We start from the raw sequence: 14,974 nt of genomic DNA, 5'->3' as shown, positions 1-14,974 counted from the left end.
TATGTAGGGTCTTTGTTGCAGTGTTTTATTTCAGTGTCTGGGTGGTGTAACGCATGTAGTCTTTACCGTCTCAGTGAAGAGGACAGCCAGTGGTGGTCCCACTCCCCAGTGTGTGAAGAACTCATACTTACCTGGCAGGGGAGATACCATGATCAAGAAGGTGGTTCACCCAGGGTGAGGCTCAACCATTGCACTCCGGTTGTGCTGACCCCTGCGAATTCCCCAAATGTGGGAATCTCGACTGCATAATTTCTGGTAGTGGGGGACTGCGTTCGCGCTCTCCCCTGATTTTCTCGTCTAATGATAGATTGCTCTTACAAAACAGTCCTTGGGACGTCAAATTGCTTTTGCGTGCTGTGACTCCTGCGGGGGGGTAGCTGGTGTCATAACCCAGCTGCTTCAAGCGGCTCTCTTCACGTGTCTTTACTTCGTACGTGCTTGACAAGTCGGAACTGACTTCAGGATCCACACGTGGCACCTTCCAAAATGGGAAAAGATCTGAAGCTTTAGAAAGAAGCAAAAAAGACATCAATTCCTACAAAACGTTTCTACACCCTCTTTTAGTCGCTACACTCAATCCATTCAAGCAGCCCTGATTACGCTGTCCTTACAACGGACATGTGAGCAGTGAGTGTTGTGGAAGCACTGGCCATATCCACCATCTGCTCAGACAAGAATATTGGGACACATTGGGATGTCATTTCTCACAATAAGGCTGAATATTACGTCAGGTCAAGTGCTTTTATTGTCGTTCTTCACTGTAACTTGTTGACATTGAAACGAGACGTCGTTCTTCAAGCCCATGCAGCAACACAAGACAGCGGGACATTTCACAGGAACGCATAGAATGGAGATACAAGACTGGTCGGCCCACAGGAGCCCTTTCCAAAATGCATCAGGCTCATTGTTTAGACTGTGGAACAGTCCACCATCACTCCAGAGCCTGCTAAATCTTTACTCCAAGAGGGACCTCAAGTTGGCCTTTGGCCTCGGCCCTTCCTTTTGACTGCCATTTCTCAACAACGTTACGTGCTGAGGAAGCGGCTACCTTAAAACGCTTTTCCTATAGCCTTCTCCTGCTTTGAGGTGGGCGGTTGTTGAACTTTTCGTAGTGCTAGGTAGCTGATTAGAGGAGCCTCTGGCTGCTGGCCGGCAGTGCTAAGCTTTGAGAAATCCCTTTTTAGAAAGCTTTGACATTTGCGTCAGCTGGGCTTTCCTGACGAAGACTGTGAACAAGCCACAGCCCCAAGAAACTAATTAAGGCCTGAGATCTTGAGAAAAGTTATCCGAGAGCTGAAATCTCTTGGGGAGCCCATCTTTGTTGCGTGGTGCTCCTTTCCTCTTTCCACTCTAATGTTGTGCAGAACAAAAATCCTACACTGTCTCTTGCTAAAAATGTTTGCTAACAGACCGTTTGACCAGGGTTGCCTAAAGTTTTGCACGGGACTGTAAGTACGCACTGTTTGTAATGAAAGATGCAATAGTTGAGTTGATCATGATATGGATAAGATATTGTCCTATTGTCCACCCCTACTGTGACCCACCTGAAGCAGGGCATGAGGATGTTTGTTGAATTAGCTAATGATAACTGTTGCTTGTGGGAGTTGTTCAGGACTGAGCCCCTGTCCTGGGCCTTGTAGGAGGGAGAGAATTGGTGGAGCAGCCCCCTCTGGTGAGCAGCATTGTACGCACTCAGAAGCAGTGCATCATGGGAAGTGTTGTGGTTTTCGGAAACATGGCAAAGTAAAGCGTTTTGTGAGGCAGCACACCAATGCATTTGTTGGTGATGTCTTTGTTTGTGTGTGTGTGTGTGTGTGTGTGTGTATGTAGGGTCTTTGTTGCAGTGTTTTATTTCAGTGTCTGGGTGGTGTAACGCATGTAGTCTTTACCGTCTCAGTGAAGAGGACAGCCAGTGGTGGTCCCACTCCCCAGTGTGTGAAGAACTCATACTTACCTGGCAGGGGAGATACCATGATCAAGAAGGTGGTTCACCCAGGGTGAGGCTCAACCATTGCACTCCGGTTGTGCTGACCCCTGCGAATTCCCCAAATGTGGGAATCTCGACTGCATAATTTCTGGTAGTGGGGGACTGCGTTCGCGCTCTCCCCTGATTTTCTCGTCTAACGATAGATTGCTCTTACAAAACAGTCCTTGGGACGTCAAATTGCTTTTGCGTGCTGTGACTCCTGCGGGGGGGTAGCTGGTGTCATAACCCAGCTGCTTCAAGCGGCTCTCTTCACGTGTCTTTACTTCGTACGTGCTTGACAAGTCGGAACTGACTTCAGGATCCACACGTGGCACCTTCCAAAATGGGAAAAGATCTGAAGCTTTAGAAAGAAGCAAAAAAGACATCAATTCCTACAAAACGTTTCTACACCCTCTTTTAGTCGCTACACTCAATCCATTCAAGCAGCCCTGATTACGCTGTCCTTACAACGGACATGTGAGCAGTGAGTGTTGTGGAAGCACTGGCCATATCCACCATCTGCTCAGACAAGAATATTGGGACACATTGGGATGTCATTTCTCACAATAAGGCTGAATATTACGTCAGGTCAAGTGCTTTTATTGTCGTTCTTCACTGTAACTTGTTGACATTGAAACGAGACGTCGTTCTTCAAGCCCATGCAGCAACACAAGACAGCGGGACATTTCACAGGAACGCATAGAATGGAGATACAAGACTGGTCGGCCCACAGGAGCCCTTTCCAAAATGCATCAGGCTCATTGTTTAGACTGTGGAACAGTCCACCATCACTCCAGAGCCTGCTAAATCTTTACTCCAAGAGGGACCTCAAGTTGGCCTTTGGCCTCGGCCCTTCCTTTTGACTGCCATTTCTCAACAACGTTACGTGCTGAGGAAGCGGCTACCTTAAAACGCTTTTCCTATAGCCTTCTCCTGCTTTGAGGTGGGCGGTTGTTGAACTTTTCGTAGTGCTAGGTAGCTGATTAGAGGAGCCTCTGGCTGCTGGCCGGCAGTGCTAAGCTTTGAGAAATCCCTTTTTAGAAAGCTTTGACATTTGCGTCAGCTGGGCTTTCCTGACGAAGACTGTGAACAAGCCACAGCCCCAAGAAACTAATTAAGGCCTGAGATCTTGAGAAAAGTTATCCGAGAGCTGAAATCTCTTGGGGAGCCCATCTTTGTTGCGTGGTGCTCCTTTCCTCTTTCCACTCTAATGTTGTGCAGAACAAAAATCCTACACTGTCTCTTGCTAAAAATGTTTGCTAACAGACCGTTTGACCAGGGTTGCCTAAAGTTTTGCACGGGACTGTAAGTACGCACTGTTTGTAATGAAAGATGCAATAGTTGAGTTGATCATGATATGGATAAGATATTGTCCTATTGTCCACCCCTACTGTGACCCACCTGAAGCAGGGCATGAGGATGTTTGTTGAATTAGCTAATGATAACTGTTGCTTGTGGGAGTTGTTCAGGACTGAGCCCCTGTCCTGGGCCTTGTAGGAGGGAGAGAATTGGTGGAGCAGCCCCCTCTGGTGAGCAGCATTGTACGCACTCAGAAGCAGTGCATCATGGGAAGTGTTGTGGTTTTCGGAAATATGGCAAAGTAAAGCGTTTTGTGAGGCAGCACACCAATGCATTTGTTGGTGATGTCTTTGTTTGTGTGTGTGTGTGTGTGTGTGTGTGTGTATGTAGGGTCTTTGTTGCAGTGTTTTATTTCAGTGTCTGGGTGGTGTAACGCATGTAGTCTTTACCGTCTCAGTGAAGAGGACAGCCAGTGGTGGTCCCACTCCCCAGTGTGTGAAGAACTCATACTTACCTGGCAGGGGAGACACCATGATCAAGAAGGTAGTTCACCCAGGGTGAGGCTCAACCATTGCACTCAGGTTGTGCTGACCCCTGCGAATTCCCCAAATGTGGGAATCTCGACTGCATAATTTCTGGTAGTGGGGGACTGCGTTCGCGCTCTCCCCTGATTTTCTCGTCTAACGATAGATTGCTCTTACAAAACAGTCCTTGGGACGTCAAATTGCTTTTGCGTGCTGTGACTCCTGCGGGGGGGTAGCTGGTGTCATAACCCAGCTGCTTCAAGCGGCTCTCTTCACGTGTCTTTACTTCGTACGTGCTTGACAAGTCGGAACTGACTTCAGGATCCACACGTGGCACCTTCCAAAATGGGAAAAGATCTGAAGCTTTAGAAAGAAGCAAAAAAGACATCAATTCCTACAAAACGTTTCTACACCCTCTTTTAGTCGCTACACTCAATCCATTCAAGCAGCCCTGATTACGCTGTCCTTACAACGGACATGTGAGCAGTGAGTGTTGTGGAAGCACTGGCCATATCCACCATCTGCTCAGACAAGAATATTGGGACACATTGGGATGTCATTTCTCACAATAAGGCTGAATATTACGTCAGGTCAAGTGCTTTTATTGTCGTTCTTCACTGTAACTTGTTGACATTGAAACGAGACGTCGTTCTTCAAGCCCATGCAGCAACACAAGACAGCGGGACATTTCACAGGAACGCATAGAATGGAGATACAAGACTGGTCGGCCCACAGGAGCCCTTTCCAAAATGCATCAGGCTCATTGTTTAGACTGTGGAACAGTCCACCATCACTCCAGAGCCTGCTAAATCTTTACTCCAAGAGGGACCTCAAGTTGGCCTTTGGCCTCGGCCCTTCCTTTTGACTGCCATTTCTCAACAACGTTACGTGCTGAGGAAGCGGCTACCTTAAAACGCTTTTCCTATAGCCTTCTCCTGCTTTGAGGTGGGCGGTTGTTGAACTTTTCGTAGTGCTAGGTAGCTGATTAGAGGAGCCTCTGGCTGCTGGCCGGCAGTGCTAAGCTTTGAGAAATCCCTTTTTAGAAAGCTTTGACATTTGCGTCAGCTGGGCTTTCCTGACGAAGACTGTGAACAAGCCACAGCCCCAAGAAACTAATTAAGGCCTGAGATCTTGAGAAAAGTTATCCGAGAGCTGAAATCTCTTGGGGAGCCCATCTTTGTTGCGTGGTGCTCCTTTCCTCTTTCCACTCTAATGTTGTGCAGAACAAAAATCCTACACTGTCTCTTGCTAAAAATGTTTGCTAACAGACCGTTTGACCAGGGTTGCCTAAAGTTTTGCACGGGACTGTAAGTACGCACTGTTTGTAATGAAAGATGCAATAGTTGAGTTGATCATGATATGGATAAGATATTGTCCTATTGTCCACCCCTACTGTGACCCACCTGAAGCAGGGCATGAGGATGTTTGTTGAATTAGCTAATGATAACTGTTGCTTGTGGGAGTTGTTCAGGACTGAGCCCCTGTCCTGGGCCTTGTAGGAGGGAGAGAATTGGTGGAGCAGCCCCCTCTGGTGAGCAGCATTGTACGCACTCAGAAGCAGTGCATCATGGGAAGTGTTGTGGTTTTCGGAAACATGGCAAAGTAAAGTGTTTTGTGAGGCAGCACACCAATGCATTTGTTGGTGATGTCTTTGTTTGTGTGTGTGTGTGTGTGTGTGTATGTAGGGTCTTTGTTGCAGTGTTTTATTTCAGTGTCTGGGTGGTGTAACGCATGTAGTCTTTACCGTCTCAGTGAAGAGGACAGCCAGTGGTGGTCCCACTCCCCAGTGTGTGAAGAACTCATACTTACCTGGCAGGGGAGATACCATGATCAAGAAGGTGGTTCACCCAGGGTGAGGCTCAACCATTGCACTCCGGTTGTGCTGACCCCTGCGAATTCCCCAAATGTGGGAATCTCGACTGCATAATTTCTGGTAGTGGGGGACTGCGTTCGCGCTCTCCCCTGATTTTCTCGTCTAACGATAGATTGCTCTTACAAAACAGTCCTTGGGACGTCAAATTGCTTTTGCGTGCTGTGACTCCTGCGGGGGGGTAGCTGGTGTCATAATCCAGCTGCTTCAAGCGGCTCTCTTCACGTGTCTTTACTTCGTACGTGCTTGACAAGTCGGAACTGACTTCAGGATCCACACGTGGCACCTTCCAAAATGGGAAAAGATCTGAAGCTTTAGAAAGAAGCAAAAAAGACATCAATTCCTACAAAACGTTTCTACACCCTCTTTTAGTCGCTACACTCAATCCATTCAAGCAGCCCTGATTACGCTGTCCTTACAACGGACATGTGAGCAGTGAGTGTTGTGGAAGCACTGGCCATATCCACCATCTGCTCAGACAAGAATATTGGGACACATTGGGATGTCATTTCTCACAATAAGGCTGAATATTACGTCAGGTCAAGTGCTTTTATTGTCGTTCTTCACTGTAACTTGTTGACATTGAAACGAGACGTCGTTCTTCAAGCCCATGCAGCAACACAAGACAGCGGGACATTTCACAGGAACGCATAGAATGGAGATACAAGACTGGTCGGCCCACAGGAGCCCTTTCCAAAATGCATCAGGCTCATTGTTTAGACTGTGGAACAGTCCACCATCACTCCAGAGCCTGCTAAATCTTTACTCCAAGAGGGACCTCAAGTTGGCCTTTGGCCTCGGCCCTTCCTTTTGACTGCCATTTCTCAACAACGTTACGTGCTGAGGAAGCGGCTACCTTAAAACGCTTTTCCTATAGCCTTCTCCTGCTTTGAGGTGGGCGGTTGTTGAACTTTTCGTAGTGCTAGGTAGCTGATTAGAGGAGCCTCTGGCTGCTGGCCGGCAGTGCTAAGCTTTGAGAAATCCCTTTTTAGAAAGCTTTGACATTTGCGTCAGCTGGGCTTTCCTGACGAAGACTGTGAACAAGCCACAGCCCCAAGAAACTAATTAAGGCCTGAGATCTTGAGAAAAGTTATCCGAGAGCTGAAATCTCTTGGGGAGCCCATCTTTGTTGCGTGGTGCTCCTTTCCTCTTTCCACTCTAATGTTGTGCAGAACAAAAATCCTACACTGTCTCTTGCTAAAAATGTTTGCTAACAGACCGTTTGACCAGGGTTGCCTAAAGTTTTGCACGGGACTGTAAGTACGCACTGTTTGTAATGAAAGATGCAATAGTTGAGTTGATCATGATATGGATAAGATATTGTCCTATTGTCCACCCCTACTGTGACCCACCTGAAGCAGGGCATGAGGATGTTTGTTGAATTAGCTAATGATAACTGTTGCTTGTGGGAGTTGTTCAGGACTGAGCCCCTGTCCTGGGCCTTGTAGGAGGGAGAGAATTGGTGGAGCAGCCCCCTCTGGTGAGCAGCATTGTACGCACTCAGAAGCAGTGCATCATGGGAAGTGTTGTGGTTTTCGGAAACATGGCAAAGTAAAGCGTTTTGTGAGGCAGCACACCAATGCATTTGTTGGTGATGTCTTTGTTTGTGTGTGTGTGTGTGTGTGTGTGTATGTAGGGTCTTTGTTGCAGTGTTTTATTTCAGTGTCTGGGTGGTGTAACGCATGTAGTCTTTACCGTCTCAGTGAAGAGGACAGCCAGTGGTGGTCCCACTCCCCAGTGTGTGAAGAACTCATACTTACCTGGCAGGGGAGATACCATGATCAAGAAGGTGGTTCACCCAGGGTGAGGCTCAACCATTGCACTCCGGTTGTGCTGACCCCTGCGAATTCCCCAAATGTGGGAATCTCGACTGCATAATTTCTGGTAGTGGGGGACTGCGTTCGCGCTCTCCCCTGATTTTCTCGTCTAACGATAGATTGCTCTTACAAAACAGTCCTTGGGACGTCAAATTGCTTTTGCGTGCTGTGACTCCTGCGGGGGGGTAGCTGGTGTCATAACCCAGCTGCTTCAAGCGGCTCTCTTCACGTGTCTTTACTTCGTACGTGCTTGACAAGTCGGAACTGACTTCAGGATCCACACGTGGCACCTTCCAAAATGGGAAAAGATCTGAAGCTTTAGAAAGAAGCAAAAAAGACATCAATTCCTACAAAACGTTTCTACACCCTCTTTTAGTCGCTACACTCAATCCATTCAAGCAGCCCTGATTACGCTGTCCTTACAACGGACATGTGAGCAGTGAGTGTTGTGGAAGCACTGGCCATATCCACCATCTGCTCAGACAAGAATATTGGGACACATTGGGATGTCATTTCTCACAATAAGGCTGAATATTACGTCAGGTCAAGTGCTTTTATTGTCGTTCTTCACTGTAACTTGTTGACATTGAAACGAGACGTCGTTCTTCAAGCCCATGCAGCAACACAAGACAGCGGGACATTTCACAGGAACGCATAGAATGGAGATACAAGACTGGTCGGCCCACAGGAGCCCTTTCCAAAATGCATCAGGCTCATTGTTTAGACTGTGGAACAGTCCACCATCACTCCAGAGCCTGCTAAATCTTTACTCCAAGAGGGACCTCAAGTTGGCCTTTGGCCTCGGCCCTTCCTTTTGACTGCCATTTCTCAACAACGTTACGTGCTGAGGAAGCGGCTACCTTAAAACGCTTTTCCTATAGCCTTCTCCTGCTTTGAGGTGGGCGGTTGTTGAACTTTTCGTAGTGCTAGGTAGCTGATTAGAGGAGCCTCTGGCTGCTGGCCGGCAGTGCTAAGCTTTGAGAAATCCCTTTTTAGAAAGCTTTGACATTTGCGTCAGCTGGGCTTTCCTGACGAAGACTGTGAACAAGCCACAGCCCCAAGAAACTAATTAAGGCCTGAGATCTTGAGAAAAGTTATCCGAGAGCTGAAATCTCTTGGGGAGCCCATCTTTGTTGCGTGGTGCTCCTTTCCTCTTTCCACTCTAATGTTGTGCAGAACAAAAATCCTACACTGTCTCTTGCTAAAAATGTTTGCTAACAGACCGTTTGACCAGGGTTGCCTAAAGTTTTGCACGGGACTGTAAGTACGCACTGTTTGTAATGAAAGATGCAATAGTTGAGTTGATCATGATATGGATAAGATATTGTCCTATTGTCCACCCCTACTGTGACCCACCTGAAGCAGGGCATGAGGATGTTTGTTGAATTAGCTAATGATAACTGTTGCTTGTGGGAGTTGTTCAGGACTGAGCCCCTGTCCTGGGCCTTGTAGGAGGGAGAGAATTGGTGGAGCAGCCCCCTCTGGTGAGCAGCATTGTACGCACTCAGAAGCAGTGCATCATGGGAAGTGTTGTGGTTTTCGGAAACATGGCAAAGTAAAGCGTTTTGTGAGGCAGCACACCAATGCATTTGTTGGTGATGTCTTTGTTTGTGTGTGTGTGTGTGTGTGTGTGTATGTAGGGTCTTTGTTGCAGTGTTTTATTTCAGTGTCTGGGTGGTGTAACGCATGTAGTCTTTACCGTCTCAGTGAAGAGGACAGCCAGTGGTGGTCCCACTCCCCAGTGTGTGAAGAACTCATACTTACTTGGCAGGGGAGATACCATGATCAAGAAGGTGGTTCACCCAGGGTGAGGCTCAACCATTGCACTCCGGTTGTGCTGACCCCTGCGAATTCCCCAAATGTGGGAATCTCGACTGCATAATTTCTGGTAGTGGGGGACTGCGTTCGCGCTCTCCCCTGATTTTCTCGTCTAACGATAGATTGCTCTTACAAAACAGTCCTTGGGACGTCAAATTGCTTTTGCGTGCTGTGACTCCTGCGGGGGGGTAGCTGGTGTCATAACCCAGCTGCTTCAAGCGGCTCTCTTCACGTGTCTTTACTTCGTACGTGCTTGACAAGTCGGAACTGACTTCAGGATCCACACGTGGCACCTTCCAAAATGGGAAAAGATCTGAAGCTTTAGAAAGAAGCAAAAAAGACATCAATTCCTACAAAACGTTTCTACACCCTCTTTTAGTCGCTACACTCAATCCATTCAAGCAGCCCTGATTACGCTGTCCTTACAACGGACATGTGAGCAGTGAGTGTTGTGGAAGCACTGGCCATATCCACCATCTGCTCAGACAAGAATATTGGGACACATTGGGATGTCATTTCTCACAATAAGGCTGAATATTACGTCAGGTCAAGTGCTTTTATTGTCGTTCTTCACTGTAACTTGTTGACATTGAAACGAGACGTCGTTCTTCAAGCCCATGCAGCAACACAAGACAGCGGGACATTTCACAGGAACGCATAGAATGGAGATACAAGACTGGTCGGCCCACAGGAGCCCTTTCCAAAATGCATCAGGCTCATTGTTTAGACTGTGGAACAGTCCACCATCACTCCAGAGCCTGCTAAATCTTTACTCCAAGAGGGACCTCAAGTTGGCCTTTGGCCTCGGCCCTTCCTTTTGACTGCCATTTCTCAACAACGTTACGTGCTGAGGAAGCGGCTACCTTAAAACGCTTTTCCTATAGCCTTCTCCTGCTTTGAGGTGGGCGGTTGTTGAACTTTTCGTAGTGCTAGGTAGCTGATTAGAGGAGCCTCTGGCTGCTGGCCGGCAGTGCTAAGCTTTGAGAAATCCCTTTTTAGAAAGCTTTGACATTTGCGTCAGCTGGGCTTTCCTGACGAAGACTGTGAACAAGCCACAGCCCCAAGAAACTAATTAAGGCCTGAGATCTTGAGAAAAGTTATCCGAGAGCTGAAATCTCTTGGGGAGCCCATCTTTGTTGCGTGGTGCTCCTTTCCTCTTTCCACTCTAATGTTGTGCAGAACAAAAATCCTACACTGTCTCTTGCTAAAAATGTTTGCTAACAGACCGTTTGACCAGGGTTGCCTAAAGTTTTGCACGGGACTGTAAGTACGCACTGTTTGTAATGAAAGATGCAATAGTTGAGTTGATCATGATATGGATAAGATATTGTCCTATTGTCCACCCCTACTGTGACCCACCTGAAGCAGGGCATGAGGATGTTTGTTGAATTAGCTAATGATAACTGTTGCTTGTGGGAGTTGTTCAGGACTGAGCCCCTGTCCTGGGCCTTGTAGGAGGGAGAGAATTGGTGGAGCAGCCCCCTCTGGTGAGCAGCATTGTACGCACTCAGAAGCAGTGCATCATGGGAAGTGTTGTGGTTTTCGGAAACATGGCAAAGTAAAGCGTTTTGTGAGGCAGCACACCAATGCATTTGTTGGTGATGTCTTTGTTTGTGTGTGTGTGTGTGTGTGTGTATGTAGGGTCTTTGTTGCAGTGTTTTATTTCAGTGTCTGGGTGGTGTAACGCATGTAGTCTTTACCGTCTCAGTGAAGAGGACAGCCAGTGGTGGTCCCACTCCCCAGTGTGTGAAGAACTCATACTTACCTGGCAGGGGAGATACCATGATCAAGAAGGTGGTTCACCCAGGGTGAGGCTCAACCATTGCACTCCGGTTGTGCTGACCCCTGCGAATTCCCCAAATGTGGGAATCTCGACTGCATAATTTCTGGTAGTGGGGGACTGCGTTCGCGCTCTCCCCTGATTTTCTCGTCTAACGATAGATTGCTCTTACAAAACAGTCCTTGGGACGTCAAATTGCTTTTGCGTGCTGTGACTCCTGCGGGGGGGTAGCTGGTGTCATAACCCAGCTGCTTCAAGCGGCTCTCTTCACGTGTCTTTACTTCGTACGTGCTTGACAAGTCGGAACTGACTTCAGGATCCACACGTGGCACCTTCCAAAATGGGAAAAGATCTGAAGCTTTAGAAAGAAGCAAAAAAGACATCAATTCCTACAAAACGTTTCTACACCCTCTTTTAGTCGCTACACTCAATCCATTCAAGCAGCCCTGATTACGCTGTCCTTACAACGGACATGTGAGCAGTGAGTGTTGTGGAAGCACTGGCCATATCCACCATCTGCTCAGACAAGAATATTGGGACACATTGGGATGTCATTTCTCACAATAAGGCTGAATATTACGTCAGGTCAAGTGCTTTTATTGTCGTTCTTCACTGTAACTTGTTGACATTGAAACGAGACGTCGTTCTTCAAGCCCATGCAGCAACACAAGACAGCGGGACATTTCACAGGAACGCATAGAATGGAGATACAAGACTGGTCGGCCCACAGGAGCCCTTTCCAAAATGCATCAGGCTCATTGTTTAGACTGTGGAACAGTCCACCATCACTCCAGAGCCTGCTAAATCTTTACTCCAAGAGGGACCTCAAGTTGGCCTTTGGCCTCTGCCCTTCCTTTTGACTGCCATTTCTCAACAACGTTACGTGCTGAGGAAGCGGCTACCTTAAAACGCTTTTCCTATAGCCTTCTCCTGCTTTGAGGTGGGCGGTTGTTGAACTTTTCGTAGTGCTAGGTAGCTGATTAGAGGAGCCTCTGGCTGCTGGCCGGCAGTGCTAAGCTTTGAGAAATCCCTTTTTAGAAAGCTTTGACATTTGCGTCAGCTGGGCTTTCCTGACGAAGACTGTGAACAAGCCACAGCCCCAAGAAACTAATTAAGGCCTGAGATCTTGAGAAAAGTTATCCGAGAGCTGAAATCTCTTGGGGAGCCCATCTTTGTTGCGTGGTGCTCCTTTCCTCTTTCCACTCTAATGTTGTGCAGAACAAAAATCCTACACTGTCTCTTGCTAAAAATGTTTGCTAACAGACCGTTTGACCAGGGTTGCCTAAAGTTTTGCACGGGACTGTAAGTACGCACTGTTTGTAATGAAAGATGCAATAGTTGAGTTGATCATGATATGGATAAGATATTGTCCTATTGTCCACCCCTACTGTGACCCACCTGAAGCAGGGCATGAGGATGTTTGTTGAATTAGCTAATGATAACTGTTGCTTGTGGGAGTTGTTCAGGACTGAGCCCCTGTCCTGGGCCTTGTAGGAGGGAGAGAATTGGTGGAGCAGCCCCCTCTGGTGAGCAGCATTGTACGCACTCAGAAGCAGTGCATCATGGGAAGTGTTGTGGTTTTCGGAAACATGGCAAAGTAAAGCGTTTTGTGAGGCAGCACACCAATGCATTTGTTGGTGATGTCTTTGTTTGTGTGTGTGTGTGTGTGTGTATGTAGGGTCTTTGTTGCAGTGTTTTATTTCAGTGTTTGGGTGGTGTAACGCATGTAGTCTTTACCGTCTCAGTGAAGAGGACAGCCAGTGGTGGTCCCACTCCCCAGTGTGTGAAGAACTCATACTTACCTGGCAGGGGAGATACCATGATCAAGAAGGTGGTTCACCCAGGGTGAGGCTCAACCATTGCACTCCGGTTGTGCTGACCCCTGCGAATTCCCCAAATGTGGGAATCTCGACTGCATAATTTCTGGTAGTGGGGGACTGCGTTCGCGCTCTCCCCTGATTTTCTCGTCTAACGATAGATTGCTCTTACAAAACAGTCCTTGGGACGTCAAATTGCTTTTGCGTGCTGTGACTCCTGCGGGGGGGTAGCTGGTGTCATAACCCAGCTGCTTCAAGCGGCTCTCTTCACGTGTCTTTACTTCGTACGTGCTTGACAAGTCGGAACTGACTTCAGGATCCACACGTGGCACCTTCCAAAATGGGAAAAGATCTGAAGCTTTAGAAAGAAGCAAAAAAGACATCAATTCCTACAAAACGTTTCTACACCCTCTTTTAGTCGCTACACTCAATCCATTCAAGCAGCCCTGATTACGCTGTCCTTACAACGGACATGTGAGCAGTGAGTGTTGTGGAAGCACTGGCCATATCCACCATCTGCTCAGACAAGAATATTGGGACACATTGGGATGTCATTTCTCACAATAAGGCTGAATATTACGTCAGGTCAAGTGCTTTTATTGTCGTTCTTCACTGTAACTTGTTGACATTGAAACGAGACGTCGTTCTTCAAGCCCATGCAGCAACACAAGACAGCGGGACATTTCACAGGAACGCATAGAATGGAGATACAAGACTGGTCGGCCCACAGGAGCCCTTTCCAAAATGCATCAGGCTCATTGTTTAGACTGTGGAACAGTCCACCATCACTCCAGAGCCTGCTAAATCTTTACTCCAAGAGGGACCTCAAGTTGGCCTTTGGCCTCGGCCCTTCCTTTTGACTGCCATTTCTCAACAACGTTACGTGCTGAGGAAGCGGCTACCTTAAAACGCTTTTCCTATAGCCTTCTCCTGCTTTGAGGTGGGCGGTTGTTGAACTTTTCGTAGTGCTAGGTAGCTGATTAGAGGAGCCTCTGGCTGCTGGCCGGCAGTGCTAAGCTTTGAGAAATCCCTTTTTAGAAAGCTTTGACATTTGCGTCAGCTGGGCTTTCCTGACGAAGACTGTGAACAAGCCACAGCCCCAAGAAACTAATTAAGGCCTGAGATCTTGAGAAAAGTTATCCGAGAGCTGAAATCTCTTGGGGAGCCCATCTTTGTTGCGTGGTGCTCCTTTCCTCTTTCCACTCTAATGTTGTGCAGAACAAAAATCCTACACTGTCTCTTGCTAAAAATGTTTGCTAACAGACCGTTTGACCAGGGTTGCCTAAAGTTTTGCACGGGACTGTAAGTACGCACTGTTTGTAATGAAAGATGCAATAGTTGAGTTGATCATGATATGGATAAGATATTGTCCTATTGTCCACCCCTACTGTGACCCACCTGAAGCAGGGCATGAGGATGTTTGTTGAATTAGCTAATGATAACTGTTGCTTGTGGGAGTTGTTCAGGACTGAGCCCCTGTCCTGGGCCTTGTAGGAGGGAGAGAATTGGTGGAGCAGCCCCCTCTGGTGAGCAGCATTGTACGCACTCAGAAGCAGTGCATCATGGGAAGTGTTGTGGTTTTCGGAAACATGGCAAAGTAAAGCGTTTTGTGAGGCAGCACACCAATGCATTTGTTGGTGATGTCTTTGTTTGTGTGTGTGTGTGTGTGTGTGTGTATGTAGGGTCTTTGTTGCAGTGTTTTATTTCAGTGTCTGGGTGGTGTAACGCATGTAGTCTTTACCGTCTCAGTGAAGAGGACAGCCAGTGGTGGTCCCACTCCCCAGTGTGTGAAGAACTCATACTTACCTGGCAGGGGAGATACCATGATCAAGAAGGTGGTTCACCCAGGGTGAGGCTCAACCATTGCACTCCGGTTGTGCTGACCCCTGTGAATTCCCCAAATGTGGGAATCTCGACTGCATAATTTCTGGTAGTGGGGGACTGCGTTCGCGCTCTCCCCTGATTTTCTCGTCTAACGATAGATTGCTCTTACAAAACAGTCCTTGGGACGTCAAATTGCTTTCGCGTGCTGTGACTCCTGCGGGGGGGTAGCTGGTGTCATAACCCAGCTGCTTCAAGCGGC

At 47.7% G+C, this 14,974-nt stretch overlaps 9 non-coding genes across 9 annotated transcripts; all 9 read left to right on the top strand.

The window, feature by feature from the left end:
- The first annotated feature begins 123 nt into the window (after positions 1 to 123).
- Positions 124 to 287, top strand: LOC140562948 (U1 spliceosomal RNA). Its single transcript, XR_011980189.1, has one exon. It is a non-coding gene; the product is annotated as a U1 spliceosomal RNA (small nuclear RNA).
- A 1,659-nt stretch (positions 288 to 1,946) lies between these two features.
- On the top strand, positions 1,947 to 2,110 carry LOC140562947 (U1 spliceosomal RNA). Its single transcript, XR_011980188.1, has one exon. It is a non-coding gene; the product is annotated as a U1 spliceosomal RNA (small nuclear RNA).
- Positions 2,111 to 3,771: 1,661 nt separating this feature from the next.
- LOC140563114 (U1 spliceosomal RNA) lies at positions 3,772 to 3,935 on the top strand. Its single transcript, XR_011980348.1, has one exon. It is a non-coding gene; the product is annotated as a U1 spliceosomal RNA (small nuclear RNA).
- A 1,655-nt stretch (positions 3,936 to 5,590) lies between these two features.
- On the top strand, positions 5,591 to 5,754 carry LOC140562946 (U1 spliceosomal RNA). Its single transcript, XR_011980187.1, has one exon. It is a non-coding gene; the product is annotated as a U1 spliceosomal RNA (small nuclear RNA).
- A 1,657-nt stretch (positions 5,755 to 7,411) lies between these two features.
- LOC140563293 (U1 spliceosomal RNA) lies at positions 7,412 to 7,575 on the top strand. The gene has a single exon (XR_011980510.1). It is a non-coding gene; the product is annotated as a U1 spliceosomal RNA (small nuclear RNA).
- A 1,657-nt stretch (positions 7,576 to 9,232) lies between these two features.
- Positions 9,233 to 9,396, top strand: LOC140563063 (U1 spliceosomal RNA). The gene has a single exon (XR_011980300.1). It is a non-coding gene; the product is annotated as a U1 spliceosomal RNA (small nuclear RNA).
- Positions 9,397 to 11,051: 1,655 nt separating this feature from the next.
- LOC140563292 (U1 spliceosomal RNA) lies at positions 11,052 to 11,215 on the top strand. Its single transcript, XR_011980509.1, has one exon. It is a non-coding gene; the product is annotated as a U1 spliceosomal RNA (small nuclear RNA).
- A 1,653-nt stretch (positions 11,216 to 12,868) lies between these two features.
- On the top strand, positions 12,869 to 13,032 carry LOC140563291 (U1 spliceosomal RNA). Its single transcript, XR_011980508.1, has one exon. It is a non-coding gene; the product is annotated as a U1 spliceosomal RNA (small nuclear RNA).
- A 1,657-nt stretch (positions 13,033 to 14,689) lies between these two features.
- LOC140563068 (U1 spliceosomal RNA) lies at positions 14,690 to 14,853 on the top strand. The gene has a single exon (XR_011980304.1). It is a non-coding gene; the product is annotated as a U1 spliceosomal RNA (small nuclear RNA).
- The last annotated feature ends 121 nt before the right edge of the window (positions 14,854 to 14,974 follow it).

The sequence above is a fragment of the Salminus brasiliensis genome, chromosome 9 (genome assembly GCF_030463535.1).
Source record: "Salminus brasiliensis chromosome 9, fSalBra1.hap2, whole genome shotgun sequence".
NCBI lineage: Eukaryota > Metazoa > Chordata > Actinopteri > Characiformes > Bryconidae > Salminus > Salminus brasiliensis.
Note: the sequence above shows the minus strand (reverse complement) of the source record. Positions and strands in the feature narration are given on the sequence as shown.